Source organism: Plutella xylostella, chromosome 18, assembly GCF_932276165.1.
Source record: "Plutella xylostella chromosome 18, ilPluXylo3.1, whole genome shotgun sequence".
Lineage (NCBI taxonomy): Eukaryota > Metazoa > Arthropoda > Insecta > Lepidoptera > Plutellidae > Plutella > Plutella xylostella.
Genome location: NC_063998.1, coordinates 10,823,763 through 10,840,936, shown reverse-complemented (window position 1 = coordinate 10,840,936; position 17,174 = coordinate 10,823,763).

Sequence of the window (17,174 nt, the reverse complement as noted above, 5' to 3'; positions counted from 1 at the left end):
AGCCGGGCCATTTTATAACAGATTTTGGTGGAAATACGTCATTTTGTATGGAGACACCTGGAAGTTGTCCAGATGCCAGCATCTCACCTAGTTTATTTTGTGTGTTGTTTCATAAAAAAAGGCTGACAGAAGTTTCATCAACATTGAAAGAGGATAGCAGGGGTAGCCGGGCCACTTTATAACAGATTTTGGTGGAAATACGTCATTTTGTATGGAGACACCTGGAAGTTGTCCAGATGCCAGCATCTCACCTAGTTTATTTTGTGTGTTGTTTCATAAGAAAAGGCTGACAGAAGTTTCATCAACATTGAAAGAGGATAACCGGGGCAACGGTAAGAAATAATGAAATATAAAGTTAGCAGCCTAAATGGTGACTTTGTATGGGGGCACCTGGAAGTCGTCCAGATGCCAGCATCTCACCTAGTTTATTTTGTGTATATTCCTATAAACAAAGGCTGACAGAAGTTTCATCAACATTGAAAGAGGATAACAGGGGTAACGGGACGAAAGAATGAAATATAAAGTTAGCAGCCTAAATGGTGACTTTGTGTGGGGGCACCTCGAAGTCGTCCAGATGCCAGCATCTCACCTAGTTTATTTTGTGTGTTGTTCATTTAGGCTGCTAACTTTATATTTCATTCTTTCGTCCCGTTACCCTTGCTATCCTCTTTCAATGTTGATGAAACTTCTGTCAGCCTTTGTTTATGGGAATATACACAAAATAAACTAGGTGAGATGCTGGCATCTGGACGACTTCCAGGTGCCCCCATACAAAGTCACCATTTAGGCTGCTAACTTTATATTTCATTTTTTCGTCCCGTTACCCCTGTTATCCTCTTTCAATGTTGATGAAACTTCTGTCATTCTTTGTTTATAGGAATATACACAAAATAAACTAGGTGATATGCTGGCATCTGGACGACTTCCAGGTGCCCCCATACAAAGTCACCATTTAGGCTGCTAACTTTATATTTCATTATTTCTTCCCGTTGCCCCGGTTATCCTCTTTCAATGTTGATGAAACTTCTGTCAGCCTTTTTTTATGAAACAACACACAAAATAATCTTGGTGAGATGCTGGCATCTGGACAACTTCCAGGTGTCTCCATACAAAATGACGTATTTCCACCAAAATCAGTTATAAAGTGGCCCGGCTACCCCTGCTATCCTCTTTTAATGTTGATGAAACTTCTGTTAGCCTTTTTTTGTGGGAATAAACATAAAATAAACTAGGTGAGATGCTGGCATCTGGACAACTTCCAGGTGTCTCCATACAAAATGTCGTTTTTCCACCAAAATCAGTTATAAAGTGGCCCGGCTACCCCTGCTATCCTCTTTCAATGTTGATGAAACTTCTGTCAGCCTTTGTTTGTGGGAATATACACAAAATAAACTAGGTGAGATGCTGGCATCTGGACGACTTCCAGGTGCCCCCATACAAAGTCACCATTTAGGCTGCTAACTTTATATTTCATTCTTTCGTCCCGTTACCCTTGCTATCCTCTTTCAATGTTGATGAAACTTCTGTCAGCCTTTGTTTATGGGAATATACACAAAATAAACTAGGTGAGATGCTGGCATCTGGACGACTTCCAGGTGCCCCCATACAAAGTCACCATTTAGGCTGCTAACTTTATATTTCATTTTTTCGTCCCGTTACCCCTGTTATCCTCTTTCAATGTTGATGAAACTTCTGTCATTCTTTGTTTATAGGAATATACACAAAATAAACTAGGTGATATGCTGGCATCTGGACGACTTCCAGGTGCCCCCATACAAAGTCACCATTTAGGCTGCTAACTTTATATTTCATTCTTTCGTCCCGTTACCCCTGTTATCCTCTTTCAATGTTGATGAAACTTCTGTCAGCCTTTGTTTGTGGGAATATACACAAAATAAACTAGGTGAGATGCTGGTATCTGGACGACTTCCAGGTGCCCCCATACAAAGTCACCATTTAGGCTGCTAACTTTATATTTCATTCTTTCGTCCCGTTACCCCTGTTATCCTCTTTCAATGTTGATGAAACTTCTGTCATTCTTTGTTTATAGGAATATACACAAAATAAACTAGGTGATATGCTGGCATCTGGACGACTTCCAGGTGCCCCCATACAAAGTCACCATTTAGGCTGCTAACTTTATATTTAATTATTTCTTCCCGTTGCCCCGGTTATCCTCTTTCAATGTTGATGAAACTTCTGTCAGCCTTTTCTTATGAAACAACACACAAAATAATCTTGATGAGATGCTGGCATCTGGACAACTTCCAGGTGTCTCCATACAAAATGACGTATTTCCACCAAAATCTGTTATAAAGTGGCCCGGCTACCCCTGCTATCCTCTTTCAATGTTGATGAAACTTCTGTCAGCCTTTGTTCATAGGAATATACACAAAATAAACTAGGTGAGATGCTGGCATCTGGACGACTTCCAGGTGCCCCCATACAAATTCACCATTTAGGCTGCTAACTTTTTATTTCATTCTTTCGTCCCGTTACCCCTGTTATCCTCTTTCAATGTTAATGATACTTCTGTCAGCCTTTTCTTATGCAACAACACATAAAATAAACTAGGTGAGATGCTGGCATCTGGACAACTTCCAGGTGTCTCCATACAAAATGTCGTTTTTCCACCAAAATCAGTTATAAAGTGGCCCGGCTACCCCTGCTATCCTCTTTTAATGTTGATGAAACTTCTGTTAGCCTTTTTTTGTGGGAATAAACACAAAATAAACTAGGTGAGATGCTGGCATCTGGACGACTTCCAGGTGCCCCCATACATAGTCACCATTTAGGCTGCTTACTTTATATTTCATTATTTCTTCCCGTTGCCCCGGTTATCCTCTTTCAATGTTGATGAAACTTCTGTCAGCCTTTTCTTATGAAACAACACACAAAATAATCTTGGTGAGATGCTGGCATCTGGACAACTTCCAGGTGTCTCCATACAAAATGACGTATTTCCACCAAAATCTGTTATAAAGTGGCCCGGCTACCCCTGCTATCCTCTTTCAATGTTGATGAAACTTCTGTCAGCCTTTGTTTATAGGAATATACACAAAATAAACTAGGTGAGATGCTGGCATCTGGACGACTTCCAGGTGCCCCCATACAAATTCACCATTTAGGCTGCTAACTTTTAATTTCATTCTTTCGTCCCGTTACCCCTGTTATCCTCTTTCAATGTTGATGAAACTTCTGTCAGCCTTTTCTTATGAAACAACACACAAAATAAACTAGGTGAGATGCTGGCATCTGGACAACTTCCAGGTGTCTCCATACAAAATGACGATTTTTCACCAAAATCAGTTATAAAGTGGCCCGGCTACCCCTGCTATCCTCTTTCAATGTTGATGAAACTTCTGTCAGCCTTTTCTTATGAAACAACACACAAAATAAACTAGGTGAGATGCTGGCATCTGGACAACTTCCAGGTGTCTCCATACAAAATGTCGTTTTTCCACCAAAATCAGTTATAAAGTGGCCCGGCTACCCCTGCTATCCTCTTTCAATGTTGATGAAACTTCTGTCAGCCTTTGTTTGTGGGAATATACACAAAATAAACTAGGTGAGATGCTGGCATCTGGACGACTTCCAGGTGCCCCCATACAAAGTCACCATTTAGGCTGCTAACTTTATATTTCATTCTTTCGTCCCGTTACCCCTGTTATCCTCTTTCAATGTTGATGAAACTTCTGTCAGCCTTTTTTTATGAAACAACACACAAAATAAACTAGGTGAGATGCTGGCATCTGGACGACTTCCAGGTGCCCCCATACAAAGTCACCATTTAGGCTGCTAACTTTATATTTCATTCTTTCGTCCCGTTACCCCTGTTATCCTCTTTCAATGTTGATGAAACTTCTGTCAGCCTTTTTTTATGAAACAACACACAAAATAAACTAGGTGAGATGCTGGCATCTGGACGACTTCCAGGTGCCCCCATACAAATTCACCATTTAGGCTGCTAACTTTTTATTTCATTCTTTCGTCCCGTTACCCCTGTTATCCTCTTTCAATGTTGATGAAACTTCTTTCAGTCTTTTTTTATGCATCATCACACAAAATAAACTAGGTGAGATGCTGGCATCTGGATAACTTCCAGGTGTCTCCATACAAAATGACGATTTTCCACCAAAATCAGTTATAAAGTGGCCCGGCTACCCTTGCTATCCTCTTGCAATGTTTATGAAACTTCTGTCAGAATTTGCTCATGAGTCAACACATAATATAAACTAGGTGAGATGCTGGCATCTGGACAACTTCCAGGTGTCTCCATACAAATGGACCATTTTGGCTGCTGACTTTAATTTAAATAAGTTAGAATTATGGTAATTTTGACAATATTGGTTTGTATTAAATTTTTATTAGCATATAGTACTACTACTTTACACAACGTAAGCCTTTGCATACGTTTTAATTGAATAAGAACAGGATGAGTGAAGTGACCATCTTAATTTGGTCGCATATTCATAGGCTGCTAACTTTAGGCTGCTAACTTCACGCAGGTACCGATGACCCGACTCGACTTCTTTTTGTTAAAGTGCTGTCGTAATTCTTAATACTTACATTCGTAATGTAACTCGTATTCGTAACTTTTTGTTTATCTCAGCATTTTTGGTAGAGATGTATGTATATACCTAAGTATACAAGCAAGAGAATGAAAGTCCATGTAATTTGATCTTTGCGTGGTTTCTAATGACTTCTAACTCTATTTTTATTTTATGAATTGAAGCTATATGTACTTCAGAGTCAGGTAGATGAGTATCTAGGAAAAATCCGTAGGTTTTCGCGTAAATGGCAAATCCAGGCTTTGCAGATTTTGACACACTTTGACTAACCAGTAACCACAGACGTAGCCGCAAAGAATTGAAACACACCGTGAAGAAGTCGAAATGTGTAATTAACCTAGGTAGTCTAGGTACCCACTACGAAAAATATTCAGATGTTTTTATTAAAATAAGTAATCCTGTAGCAATAGGATTTTATAAATTGTACTTACATCTTTTAAGTATACTGGTAGGTCAGTAGGAAAAGGTATAAGTGCATAGTAATGAATCTACTTATAAGTATGTACCTATTATACATTATTATACTATACATTATTATATTATAATATAAATAGTTTTTCCGATTCCATTGTTTATTGTAAAATCATTGCTGTTTTCCGACTTTCCGAGCTTGTTTCCTAATGAAACTGAAGCATTTAAAGGTTGGCACATCAGCCAACTTAACTTCTTTTAGAATTTACTGATTCTTCAGACTATGATTATTTAATTTATCTATTGAGTCTCGTAATCGAATTTCAATTTCTTACTGAAATATCGTGTGGCATGGCTTTCAATTCAATGATTACTTTCTGTGAGTGTTTGTTTGTGTTTTAGTTTTTAACCGACTTCAAAAAAAGGAGGAGGTTCTCAATTCGTCGGGATATTTTCTTATTTTTTTTATGTATGTTCACCGGTTACTCCGCCGTTTATGAACCGATTTTGAAAATTCTTTTTTTGTTGTATTGGGTTGAGCTCCCAGGTGGTCCCATTTTTTTCCAGAATTTTATCTCACCCCCGAGGGTGGGTAAAGGGGTAAAAACAGGGTATGAATTTCCATTTTGGGCACATATTAACCGATTCTAATGAAATTAAGAACGTAAATATAGTTCTTATAACGAAAAAATATGATGGTGACCTTGAGCTGATCTGATGATAGAAACGGAAGGCAGTCAGGGGAACTCCTCAACGGTATATAGCAACTACCTCGTGCTTAGGCTTGAATGATTCGTATTGATTAGTAGGACTTTTTGGTATCATGTGCACCTTACTTTTGATTGAAAATTATTGCAAATAAACTAAAAACAATAAAATAAAATAATAATTAAAAAAATTAAAAAACCACTAAAATGTAAGAAATAATTTAAGGTTTACACAAATTCTACTCGTATGTGACAGTACAAATATACAGTGAAACTATTAATTCATGAAATTAATGTTTGAGGAACTAAAATTTTCAGGAGCCTGGCACCATTAGAAAAGAAACATAAAAGTCATAACAATTGTTTATGGCAGTTGGCGGTTGGCTGTTTTTTCAATTTTCTTATTAATGATTAGGATAATCTAGATAAAAACAACTATTTACGCTTGTTTGCAATTAGGAAGAAGAAGAAAATTATTCGTAGTCAAGCTAGGGAAGTTAAGTATTTATCGAGTTTTTATACAATGTTTAGCGGAACATCAAGCTGGACACATTTTGTCGAATTTGGAGGATGTTTACGCTCGTACAGCGTCTATGACGGGTATGTAGCATTGTACAAATTGTAATAACTCATTTTTTATTAGTACCACTGCTTCATTTATCGATAAACCTAGGTTTAGAGCCCAGAGTCGAACATTGTTTACATACCACTGATTGTAGGTTTCATCTGGTTTCAGTTGAGTCAAACCTTAACATTTTGATACTTGAAGATATATTTTTTGTTTACTTACTAAATTCACATTGTGTGAATTTGGGGGGCATTGTGTAACTCAAAAATATTTTTTTATTTTATTTTATAGTTGTATCGGACCAGCGTGCCAAAGAGTGCAAAATATGGAATATTTCTAACTCCTGGAAGAAACAGAACTGGCCGTCCAAAAAGAGAAATTGATGTCTTTACTATGTGTGCCCTTCGTCAACAGATCCAGTTTTTTTATACAGTTGTAATAATTATATCTAAATAAATATTTATTGGTTTCACTATTAGCCTTCATATTAACACCTTCTAGCTTATATAAGAGCTTTTTTGTGGATGGTAAGTTGTTTTTAAAATACATAAATAGGTAGGAAGTTCACAGGCAAAATTTCAAGTATCAAAGTAAGTTATGTTCCGCTATATAGGGTTGCTACATGAAAGATAGCAGTGCCCTCATTTAATTTCAGGACTTTATAGTTTCACTGTACCTAAGCAGGAACTGTTCTTTTTTGAAGTTGGTGCCATATTTCTTTAGATTACTTTGTCACCGCACCAACATCAAAAAACACATACGAGTAGAATTTGTGTAAACCTTAAATTATTTCTTACATTTTAGTGGTTTTTTGAAGTCGGTTTTTTAATTTTTTTAATTATTATAGATGATGAATATCATTCTATTCCCATTAGGTGCACAAGATTGGCCCATGCCGCATCAACAGTACGCCTCACGACACTTACTGCTATAAATGTGATGATTTTGATTATATAATAGTTGGCAAAGTAATGCGACACTGTGTGCAGTGTTCCCACAGCTGACAATATTCGGTCGCACGGCCACGGCGCGCCGCGAGTGGCTTTGTTTCCCAAATTAATGACAACACCGTTCTCATTACTAAATCTAGACTATTCAAATTATCCGAAAAGACACTCTTTTAAAACCGACAACAATAACTAATTAGTTGCATAAGATTGTTACAAAAATTAACGTCTACGCGCCCGGGGGTCCCGCAAGGGTCAGCCTTGGAACCGCCATTTTTCTATACATTTTTGTTATCTAAGCATGAATAAATTATGACTTATGGCTAAATCCTACGTTTAATTAAATATAATAAAAATATGTATACACTGGAATGATTTTGATTAGATTCGATGTCAAATCAGCACGTAAGATTTTCTCGCGCTTGTAAAAGTTTGTTCAGTTAAAGGAGTTGTGTAAATATAAGTGCTTTATTGCCAAGCCAAATATGGTAGATATTGTTGAAGTTACAGTGAAGCTTTTAGATACTTCGATTACCAAGTTGTGGAACGAATTGCTTTGCTATGAAATTATTTGCAGCTCGTTTTTCTTGACTTCGGTATTAGTTCCAGCTGTTGATTGACATCAATATCGTGGCTCTGCACATCATCATGTCTTTGTTGGTTGTATGAACAACTTACTACTTTCTTTGTCAAGTTATTGACCTTTGTACTTATTTGTTTAAACGCGTAGGTACATATTTTTTCTATCAGCGTTGTCAGTAAAATAAATTACAGTTTACTAGCAAGTAATAAGTACTAACTGCGTACCTAAGTATTTACCGTGTTTACTTTCATTTTAATTTATTTGTTCAAAATTTTAAAGAGTTTCGCTGACGTTGAATTGCGGACATCAAAGTTGATGACTTGCAAAACGTTGCCCCGCGCACCGAAGGCGATACGTGTCTACACAAAGTATGAAACTAAAACTAACACCCAGGCACCTACCCACATCACAATATCGTCATCATTAATCATTATTAATTGTACCTATCGTCAAACTAACTTTCATTGCATACATGGTGTAATGACTTGCTCCCGAAAAATTCAACCATTATATGTATATTGGTCAGCCTGGTCCAACTGAAGAATTTCGTCAAGATACTCGACAATTAACCATTTTACTTCAATCTCACTACAAGTTGAGATCTTGTTTTTTAAGGGAGATAGAAAGCCGATACATTTTCGAGGATGTGTTTCTTAAAGTTAGTTCTTTAGTTGGACCAGTAGAAATATTCGGTTTACATAAATGCATTATTGTTTTTGTAGAATAAAATGCTATGCTTTTGGTATTGAACTTTCTTACATTGTGTTTGTCGTTTGCAGTATCATTATCAATCGATGGTTGACTAATTTATTTCTGATAGGCTATCTTTTATCAAACTAACAAAAGGGTTATCTTCTTACATTTCGATAACGCGTGCTATAATATCGATGAATGTTAGCAATTATTTGCTATTTAAAAGTTCCTAACTTATCTTTGTTATTGCAAACAGCTAGAAAAACTAATGAAATCCACAAGATTGCTTTGCAAGACTAATTAATGTCATTTACATATTTATTGACGTCATTAAATTATGTTTGCAAAATGGTTTTTTTGCAATCCGTCAACCGTGCAATATTGGCCAAAGGTAACTTCTCGGAATTTACATTTACTGAAGTCTTTAAAACAGCTGCATTTTCAAACATAAAGTAGATCAGTGGCTCATGAATCTCGTGATGATGACTCATCCATCCCGCTGGTGGAGTGCTGTCTTCGAGGTAACCGTTCGATACCCGACCTTTTGATATGGTTGCTAATTTTCATCAGAATCAATTCTTGGTCGCTTAAAATGAACCTGAACACCAATTTTCCAAATTCTATAGTAAGTGCTGCAGTGCAGGTTTGCTTGGGAAGCTGCGAAGCTGTATCAGGGCCGGGGGCCTCCGCTAGCCGCTACATTTGTATGTCTAAATATCATAGAGGTTGACGTCGGATGTGGTGAAACCCAACTTATGAGTCAAACTGAAATCGAGATTATTTTAAAAAGTGCGGCCCGCGTCGCTAGTGGGTTCCGTATAAGTACCGGTGCACGCTGTCGGGTAAAGGACGTTCCCAAAAGGAGCGTAAATTAAAATAAACGAGTTGTGCGTGGAACTGCAGAATGGGTGTTACTTTCGAAGGAATGCGGGACGGCAGCATTATTGGAAAGCGAACGGTTTCGGACAATAATACTGACCTGGTAGGTACACGAGTACCTACCCACTGCCTGTATGAATGTGTCTACCCAGGCCTATCTTTCTTGTATAATCCAATGTAGACCTGATTTTTCACAGGTTGTTTCATAATGGAATAAATTGCAAGATTGGCGTGCATTCCTACTAAGGTAGACTCCTATTTAGGGAATGAAATGCCTAAATTTTATGCCGATACTCCACATTTACGTACATTTGCAGTACTAATGTGGGACGGAAAAAAAGAGTCTACCTACCTACGGATATCTCATATACGGTCACACATTACATGCCGCACTGTTGTAATTTAGTAAGATTGTGGATTTCTATAACTATTACGCTTATTTGCAATACAACCTTCGCCCCGCACCCCGCATCTCATGGGAAGGTTGTCGTTGATAGCAGACCGCATCAGGCACTCATTCACTCATCGTTCATATTATAATTGACCATTGTCTGCAGAGCGGGGACGGTGGATAGCCAAGGAGATGTGGCGGCCTGTAGCTATGCCGGCTACTGGAGGGTTACTTTACTCGTGCAATCGGAAAGTTTATTGTAACTAGATGGGAGTCGTGGCTCGCGCAGCAGCGCGGCAGCTCTCAGAAACTTAGTTTGTTGTCATTAGAGTGATCCCCCTGTATTTGTCATTATTAGGCAGTGCATCACTTTCGTTAGGTCACGTAAGAGATTCTGATGCAGTTTGTATGATTTGCTGATGTTGTTGAATCATTCATCAAAGCTCAACGTTTATTTAAATGTATACCTAAGTGAACCACCGCTGACGCGTCGACCGACGTACTATTTAGATGATAGCAAGCAAGTTTATGTTGCATATTATACCACATACATAATTTGTAACTAGGCTACTAGGAAGGTACATAAGTACACTGCGAGCCAGCCTGTAACAATCATACGTAGCAAATAAAATGAAAGTTGTCATATTTGGCTGCATTAATTGATTACTTTCACTACATACGCTGGCTACGGAAATATCAAAAGCCTTCTTTTTGGCGTCTGTCTGGCAGTTGTAAACTTTTTAAACAGACTCAACAGAAATGGGACCTAAATACTGAACTAAGTATAAAATCAAATACTTATAGTAATTTAAATACTAATATTATGTATGTATATTGTATAACCGTGCGGTCGACCGAAACAATCACACTCAGATTAGAATAAATTAATAGATTAATGTATTATGATTTTATGATGTACGAGTATAATATAAACTACATAGATTAAGCAAACATTATAATAATTCTAATGAAGCAGTTAGAAATGTCATTTTGTTTTTAATTTATAAAGTTCAGTAGTCTGCCTCGATATTTGAAGAAGAGTGCAATCGGAAATGTAGATGTCCATGTCCTCAAGTTACTGCTGCTTTAATTTAAAATAAATTAGCATTAATGCTCATAGGTTGTATTATCCTAGGTATAGAGCTATTATTACAGCTGGACAGTGGACACCTAATTCATACATACAACTTTATTCATTCAGTTATTTATAAGTACTTAATTAATTATAACTCACTCAGGTACTCGTAACCATCGCTATAAGACATAGCGGTAAAGTTAGAACAATATTTGATATAAATAAAACAACGGTTTCCTAGATATATGTAGCTACTACGCTATGATGATATATATGAATGATTAGATCATGATCTCATGATGGAGCTTATCCAACAGTGTCTTGATGCAGCGCACGTCCGCGATGTGACGACAGACGCAGCGTCCTTCACAAAGTGCGTGCAGAATAAATGCATTGCTATTGCTTTAGCCAATAGGAATTTCCAGATACATATTTAACACAGTCATTCCGACGCAACGCGAGGATTTTAAGGTACCTTCTTAAACCTAGTTTACTTCAGTTACGTCGCTCTTTGAACGTCATCGTCATCATAATCATAATGAAAATACAAGTTTTTATGTCTGCCTTCGCCGGATTTTAAACTGGGACCGTCGTTTATTCAGTGGGGCCAGCGCTCGCTGTTTTTATACACTGGAAGGCACAGACCATTCGTACTCCAGAAAAGGATGATCCGACGGATCATGAGGAAACCTCCTGATGAACCGGCGAGAGAGCTGTTCATCGAGTTAGGAGTCCTGACTGTGCCCAGTCTGTTCATTCTGGAGGTCGCCAAGTATGTGCGACTGAACCTTTCAGAATTCACATTTACCTCGAAAATTAGTAGGTACAGCTCCAGAAGGCCAAATAACTTGTTTGTCCCCGAACATCGGCTAGCCAAGACCACAAAGTCGATAGACATTGTTGGTCCCAAAATATACAATAAAATACCAGAAGGCATAAGGGAGTCACCAAGTTACAATATTTTTAAAAATAATCTGAAGAAATATTTGAGCCAGAAGGCTTTTTACACATTTGACGAATTTATTAATGACAAATAAGTATGGCTAAGGTACAATAGGTACAAAATTTGTATTTTAATTATCTTTGACATAAGTATTACTTTAATTTAACTAATTTGACATACCTTTTGTTATATATTTTATATTATGTAATTATTTAATGACACATTGTGATATACCTATTATCAATTTGTAAATTTGTTTAATATACAATTATTAATTTGTATTAATTAATAATACCTAATTATTAAGCTGACGATGTAAATTTAACAGAAAATAAATGAATTATGAATTATGAATTATGAAGATGACCACACCATACACTTGTCTGCTGTGATCTTAGTGCTTGGAGTGGCACTGCTAGTGGTAGTTGCAGTGGACCAATAAGATCACAATGGACTGGTGTGATCATCTTCTAGCGTATGACGGTTGTTAACTGAATATATAATACCTAGGTCTAGAAACATAAAACTTATTAGCTGTCTAGACTTTATTAGTGTGAATCTAGAGTAGCTAGACACGTGGATTGCGTAAACACAAGTGGGGCGACACACGGCGGCGACGACGCGTCGCCTAATGACCCACCCCAGGATCTAGGTCACAGTGATCCGACGGGAAACACCAGGAACACAGGTGTCATTCACGATCAAAGTTACCCTAGGTCAAATAATCGAGTTCATTATATTTACGGACCCGCTACTTTTCATTGAGTAAAGTAACAATATAAGTACCTACTTGTATATTTTATTCTATCTTTGACCTTGTTACTGCCAGCATGTACGTTATACTTACTTACCAAGGTAAAGTATCTATCAAGTCACCTGCATATAAGTATTTTCCTTATCGAAGGTATCGTTATCAATTCAATATCACAACACAGTGGGCAAAGATAAATTCTTAAAATCGTCACCGAGAGAAATGATATCCAAATGATACCCTTTAAAATTGACACGAATATGATAAGTGCTAGCCCAAACATCAATAGCCTTCTTGGCCCAGCGGTGTCTTCCCACATCAAACATGCAAAAAGTGGACTGGACTAGGTTTAATAACTGGGTCAAACTTTATGGGTCAAGGTCGTTAGGCGACCGCGGTCACGCCGTAGATGGAACCGTGTCACAGCAAGGAGCGCCCAATTCGTCGAATCACTCGTTCACGCGATACAAAACCGTGATCCGTTAGAGTGAGCGTTAAGTTTCCATCGCTCATGTTTGTGGGTTACATTTTTTGTTCCGGTCGCCGGTAATTACAAATTTAATCAGCGATTTAATGGTAGGCACAGTACCAGTAGTAGCACAATGGTCGACTACGTACGGCAGTTTTATGCCTCAGTGGCGTGCGTTGTATCAGGAAGGATTTCAAGTTGTCGTAGCAATTTGTTATCAGTCGGGAAAATATCAATTTTGTGCTCTGTTAGTTAAAAACACTTATAATTACTTATACCGCTGGAAATCGCCCATGTTCAATATTTTGTACACGTGTTACTGTAACTGTAAACACCTACTATCCCCATCGCCAGTAAATGTAGTTAATCCTATCCATTATCACCTATTCCTAGTTGCTTTTTTGTACTTTTAATAGTACCTACATACCTACTAGGTAGGTACAAAGGTAGAAAGATGATAGGTCTCAATCTCGAATCGGTTAATTTATCGATTCAATCGATTGTGACTAATAAAGAGTGAAAGCTTGAAATTGTAACTAAAACGCGAATCTTCCGTTAAAATAATTAAATTGAGAATATTGAGTATTGGCTCGACCGGCCCTCGCTGCGGGTTTACCGGTTCATAACATTGCTTTGAGACAAGAGCAACTAAGTAGGTAAGTACTTACTTATAACGTAAAATTCCTTGAATTTTAATAAAAAATATCACTTCATTTTTATTTCAGTACCTACAACTAATAAGAGTGCAAAAAACCTGACTGATCGCGGAGTGAATCTAGAAGCTGCCAAAAATATGATTTAAGGGCCCGTACAGGGTGACGTGCCGCGCCAATTTTGGGTTTTCAATGCTCTTCACACAGCACACGCAGTGACACGCACACATGTAAGTTTGCACAGTGGGTCGATAAACTTTTACTCGCCAACTTTATTGACAATTATTTTCAAGTAGTGATTTGAGGGTAAGTTTAATTTTTAATTACACTGGTAAGCACCAGGAAAGAGTAGAAATTAATAGGGGTGCCACTTTTCTCCATACTCGGAACCCGATTAGATTTCTAAACAAATGTGGTATTTACTTGTAGAAAGGTAACTACAGGTATTAAAGTGTAGATAATAAGTTATACTAAGGGTATACTAAGCCGAAAGGGGATGACTCAAGGGGTCATTCTGAACAACTTTAGTTCAACGAGTTTTGCAAAAACGCGAAAAAAAAATTCGTTTTCCATGGTAAAAAGTCACGTGTCAACAAAGTTTATATGATAAAGGTTTTTTTTGGTTAATTTTTAAAACTCGTAGAACAAAAGTTCAGAATCAGTCTCACTTGTTTTAACCCGACTGCCGAAGGAGGAGAGTAATGTTTTTTGATTGTATGTATGTATGTTTGTAAGTATATTTTTTGGTGGCAGAATAATATTTTTTCATATTTTTAGAGTTTCGTACCTCAAAAGGAAAAAAGCAACCGTTATAAGATCTCTTTGTTGTCCGTCTGTCTGACTGACTGTCTGTCACTGCCCTTTTTCTCAGAAACGGGTAAAGATATCAAGCTGATATTTCGCATAGATATGAGGAGTACCCAAAAAAAATTGGGGTACTCCCTCTCCCATACAAGTAAATTGGGGCTGATATTTTTTCCGGTTATTTTGATGGTGTAGGTAGGGTATCGTTGAATAGGTCTTTTAATATAATAGGTATAAAAAAGGTTAAAATATAATTATTTGGCTTTTACCCTTAAATTTGGGGACCACACCATAGACAAATCCTAATTTAAAAAATGATTTCAATAGATGGCGTGATTTTATGTTGGGTAACTCAGAATAAGAAGTGATGATATCTCAGAATAATAATGGTTAATGGTGCTATTCCGCTGAGCATCGAAACCGGTGGGACGCTAATGAAAAGTGGTCATGGAAATGCACCAGGGTAGACCCTGCTCCTAGAACAAGGCATGAGTTTGTGATTTGTGTGCGTGAAAAGCGAGGATGGAAACTTTGAATATTTTCTTGATTTTTTTATTATTGATGCAATAACATATAATTAGTATTATTCTGAGTTACCCACCGAAGTCACCCCGTGGCAGGTTGACTAGATAGGTACTTTTGCAAATCACGCCATATATCGTTGTTTTTATTAGTGGCTACTGTCTATAGAAGAAATTCCGTCATTGACAATTTTACGTTACGAATGAATTTAGTAAACCCAGTAAACCTAACTAATCCAGAGGAAACCTAAAATATCTTTCTCTCTCTCTTTGAAAAACATACTTAATAGCCCAAACTCGATTCTATTCTATTCTCTGTGGGGGTGTAAGTACCTGCACCTGGCTCTCTCGAGTGGAACCTTTGTGCATATCCCCAAGGTCTAAACTGCCTTCCTAAGCTTGAACCATTTCCCACCACGCTGGTCCACTGCGGGTTGGTGAGTTCACATATCTAGATGTGCTAAATCTAGATATGCAGGTTTCCTCACGATGTTTTCCTTCACCGTTAGAGCGATGGTATACATTGTACTTAAGTTAAAAGAACTCATTGGTACATGTCAGCGCCGTGATTTGAACCCGCATCTCTTGCGTGAGAAGCGGGCGCTTACCCGACTGAGCTACCACCGCGCCCAAACTCGATGCTTTTAGCTATTAAATCTTTGAAATAAAATTCAGTCACCTCCGTGTTACTGCCCTCATCAGATCCTCACGAGACCATGCCTCAACCAGCACCATGAGACTGTGTTTTTGAATCCTAACCTAATCTTCCTACGTATTGTCATCACTTAGATCCATTCACTATATTCCTGCTCCTCATCCCAGGGCCGTGGGGAGGCACGTCAGCTTTTTAAAGACATCAGCAGCAGACTAATAGAAGTCTCAAGGGACCCTAGGGCTGGCACTTACCTATCACAAAGGCTAAGTATCGCTATATAGCGGGGTAACGCGGCCAGCGTCTTGGGTACCCTACCCGACAGTGGCAGCGATCTGGCCAGCATCTTCTTTTTAGTTTAATTTTAATTTTATATTAGTGAGTTTTAGTTAGGCATTAATAATTATAATTTAATCAAGAAGTACCATGGACTTAACTAATAAAAAACATTATCATTTAATTTATTGAATATAGTATAAGAATTATGCTTCCTCAATTTCAAATCAAATTATGTTGGTGTCATAAAAGTTGAAAAAGTGCAATGACAACCAATGTGCAGTGATTTTGTGTCTGTACACAATTAGATCGCGAGCTGTCAGTGCCGCCTAAACCGACGTGACCCTTCTTTGGAGGCCACCGGCCAACTGAGTCAAACGTCGCTTGTGTTTATGATTTTATTACACAGAAAGCCGCCATAGATATTTGTATGAAGATTTGAGGGAAAAAAATTGCTCAAGTTTGGGATTAATTTACACAAAATAGGTGTGTGTTTATTAAAAAACAAGGTATTTAGCGCCTAGTCCAAGCATTTATCTTTATAATTTGATAAGAATCATATGAAAATTCTTGATAATTACGACACAGTTGTTACAATACGGGAGTGTGATTTACTGGTTTTTCGTAATTAATTTACAGTTATCCATAAGCATTTACTTAAATTCGAATGATTCAGCACCTAGCTAGACTCTTCGGCTACCTGTGTGATTTTTTTCAAGGCTGTAGAGCATCATTTACTACATAATTCTATGACAATGCCAACCCTCGATTGCCTATTGCCGACCCTTAATACCTACTTTTACAAAATAACAATGAATCATAATTTACTACATAATATTTCAAGAAATTCACAGTAGGTATTTATCTGCGGTACTATAGATAAGGATAGTTTATTGGAAACTACAATTTTGGATAACAATGCCAGGAACCTCGCCGGTTATAACTATATTATATCTGAGCCGCGACTGCAGCGGCCTCGCAATGTCTATTAATATTTTAAATACTCACCATTGTTTTACACAATGCAGCATAAGCAGAAACTTAATAGTTTTCCTGAACTGCAAGAATTAAAATAGAACAACATAAAAACAATGATGGCAAACAACAGGCAATGTGTAGATACTTATTGCAAAATTATATTGGATTAGCTAGGTAGGTACCTATCTATTAAATAATGATGACTGAACAATTGTTTACATAAATAGGCCCCAAGCAGCTACGTGCCTAGACTACCTCAGTAGCTTCGAGTGTCTAAAGTCTAGTTTACCGAGCGATAAACG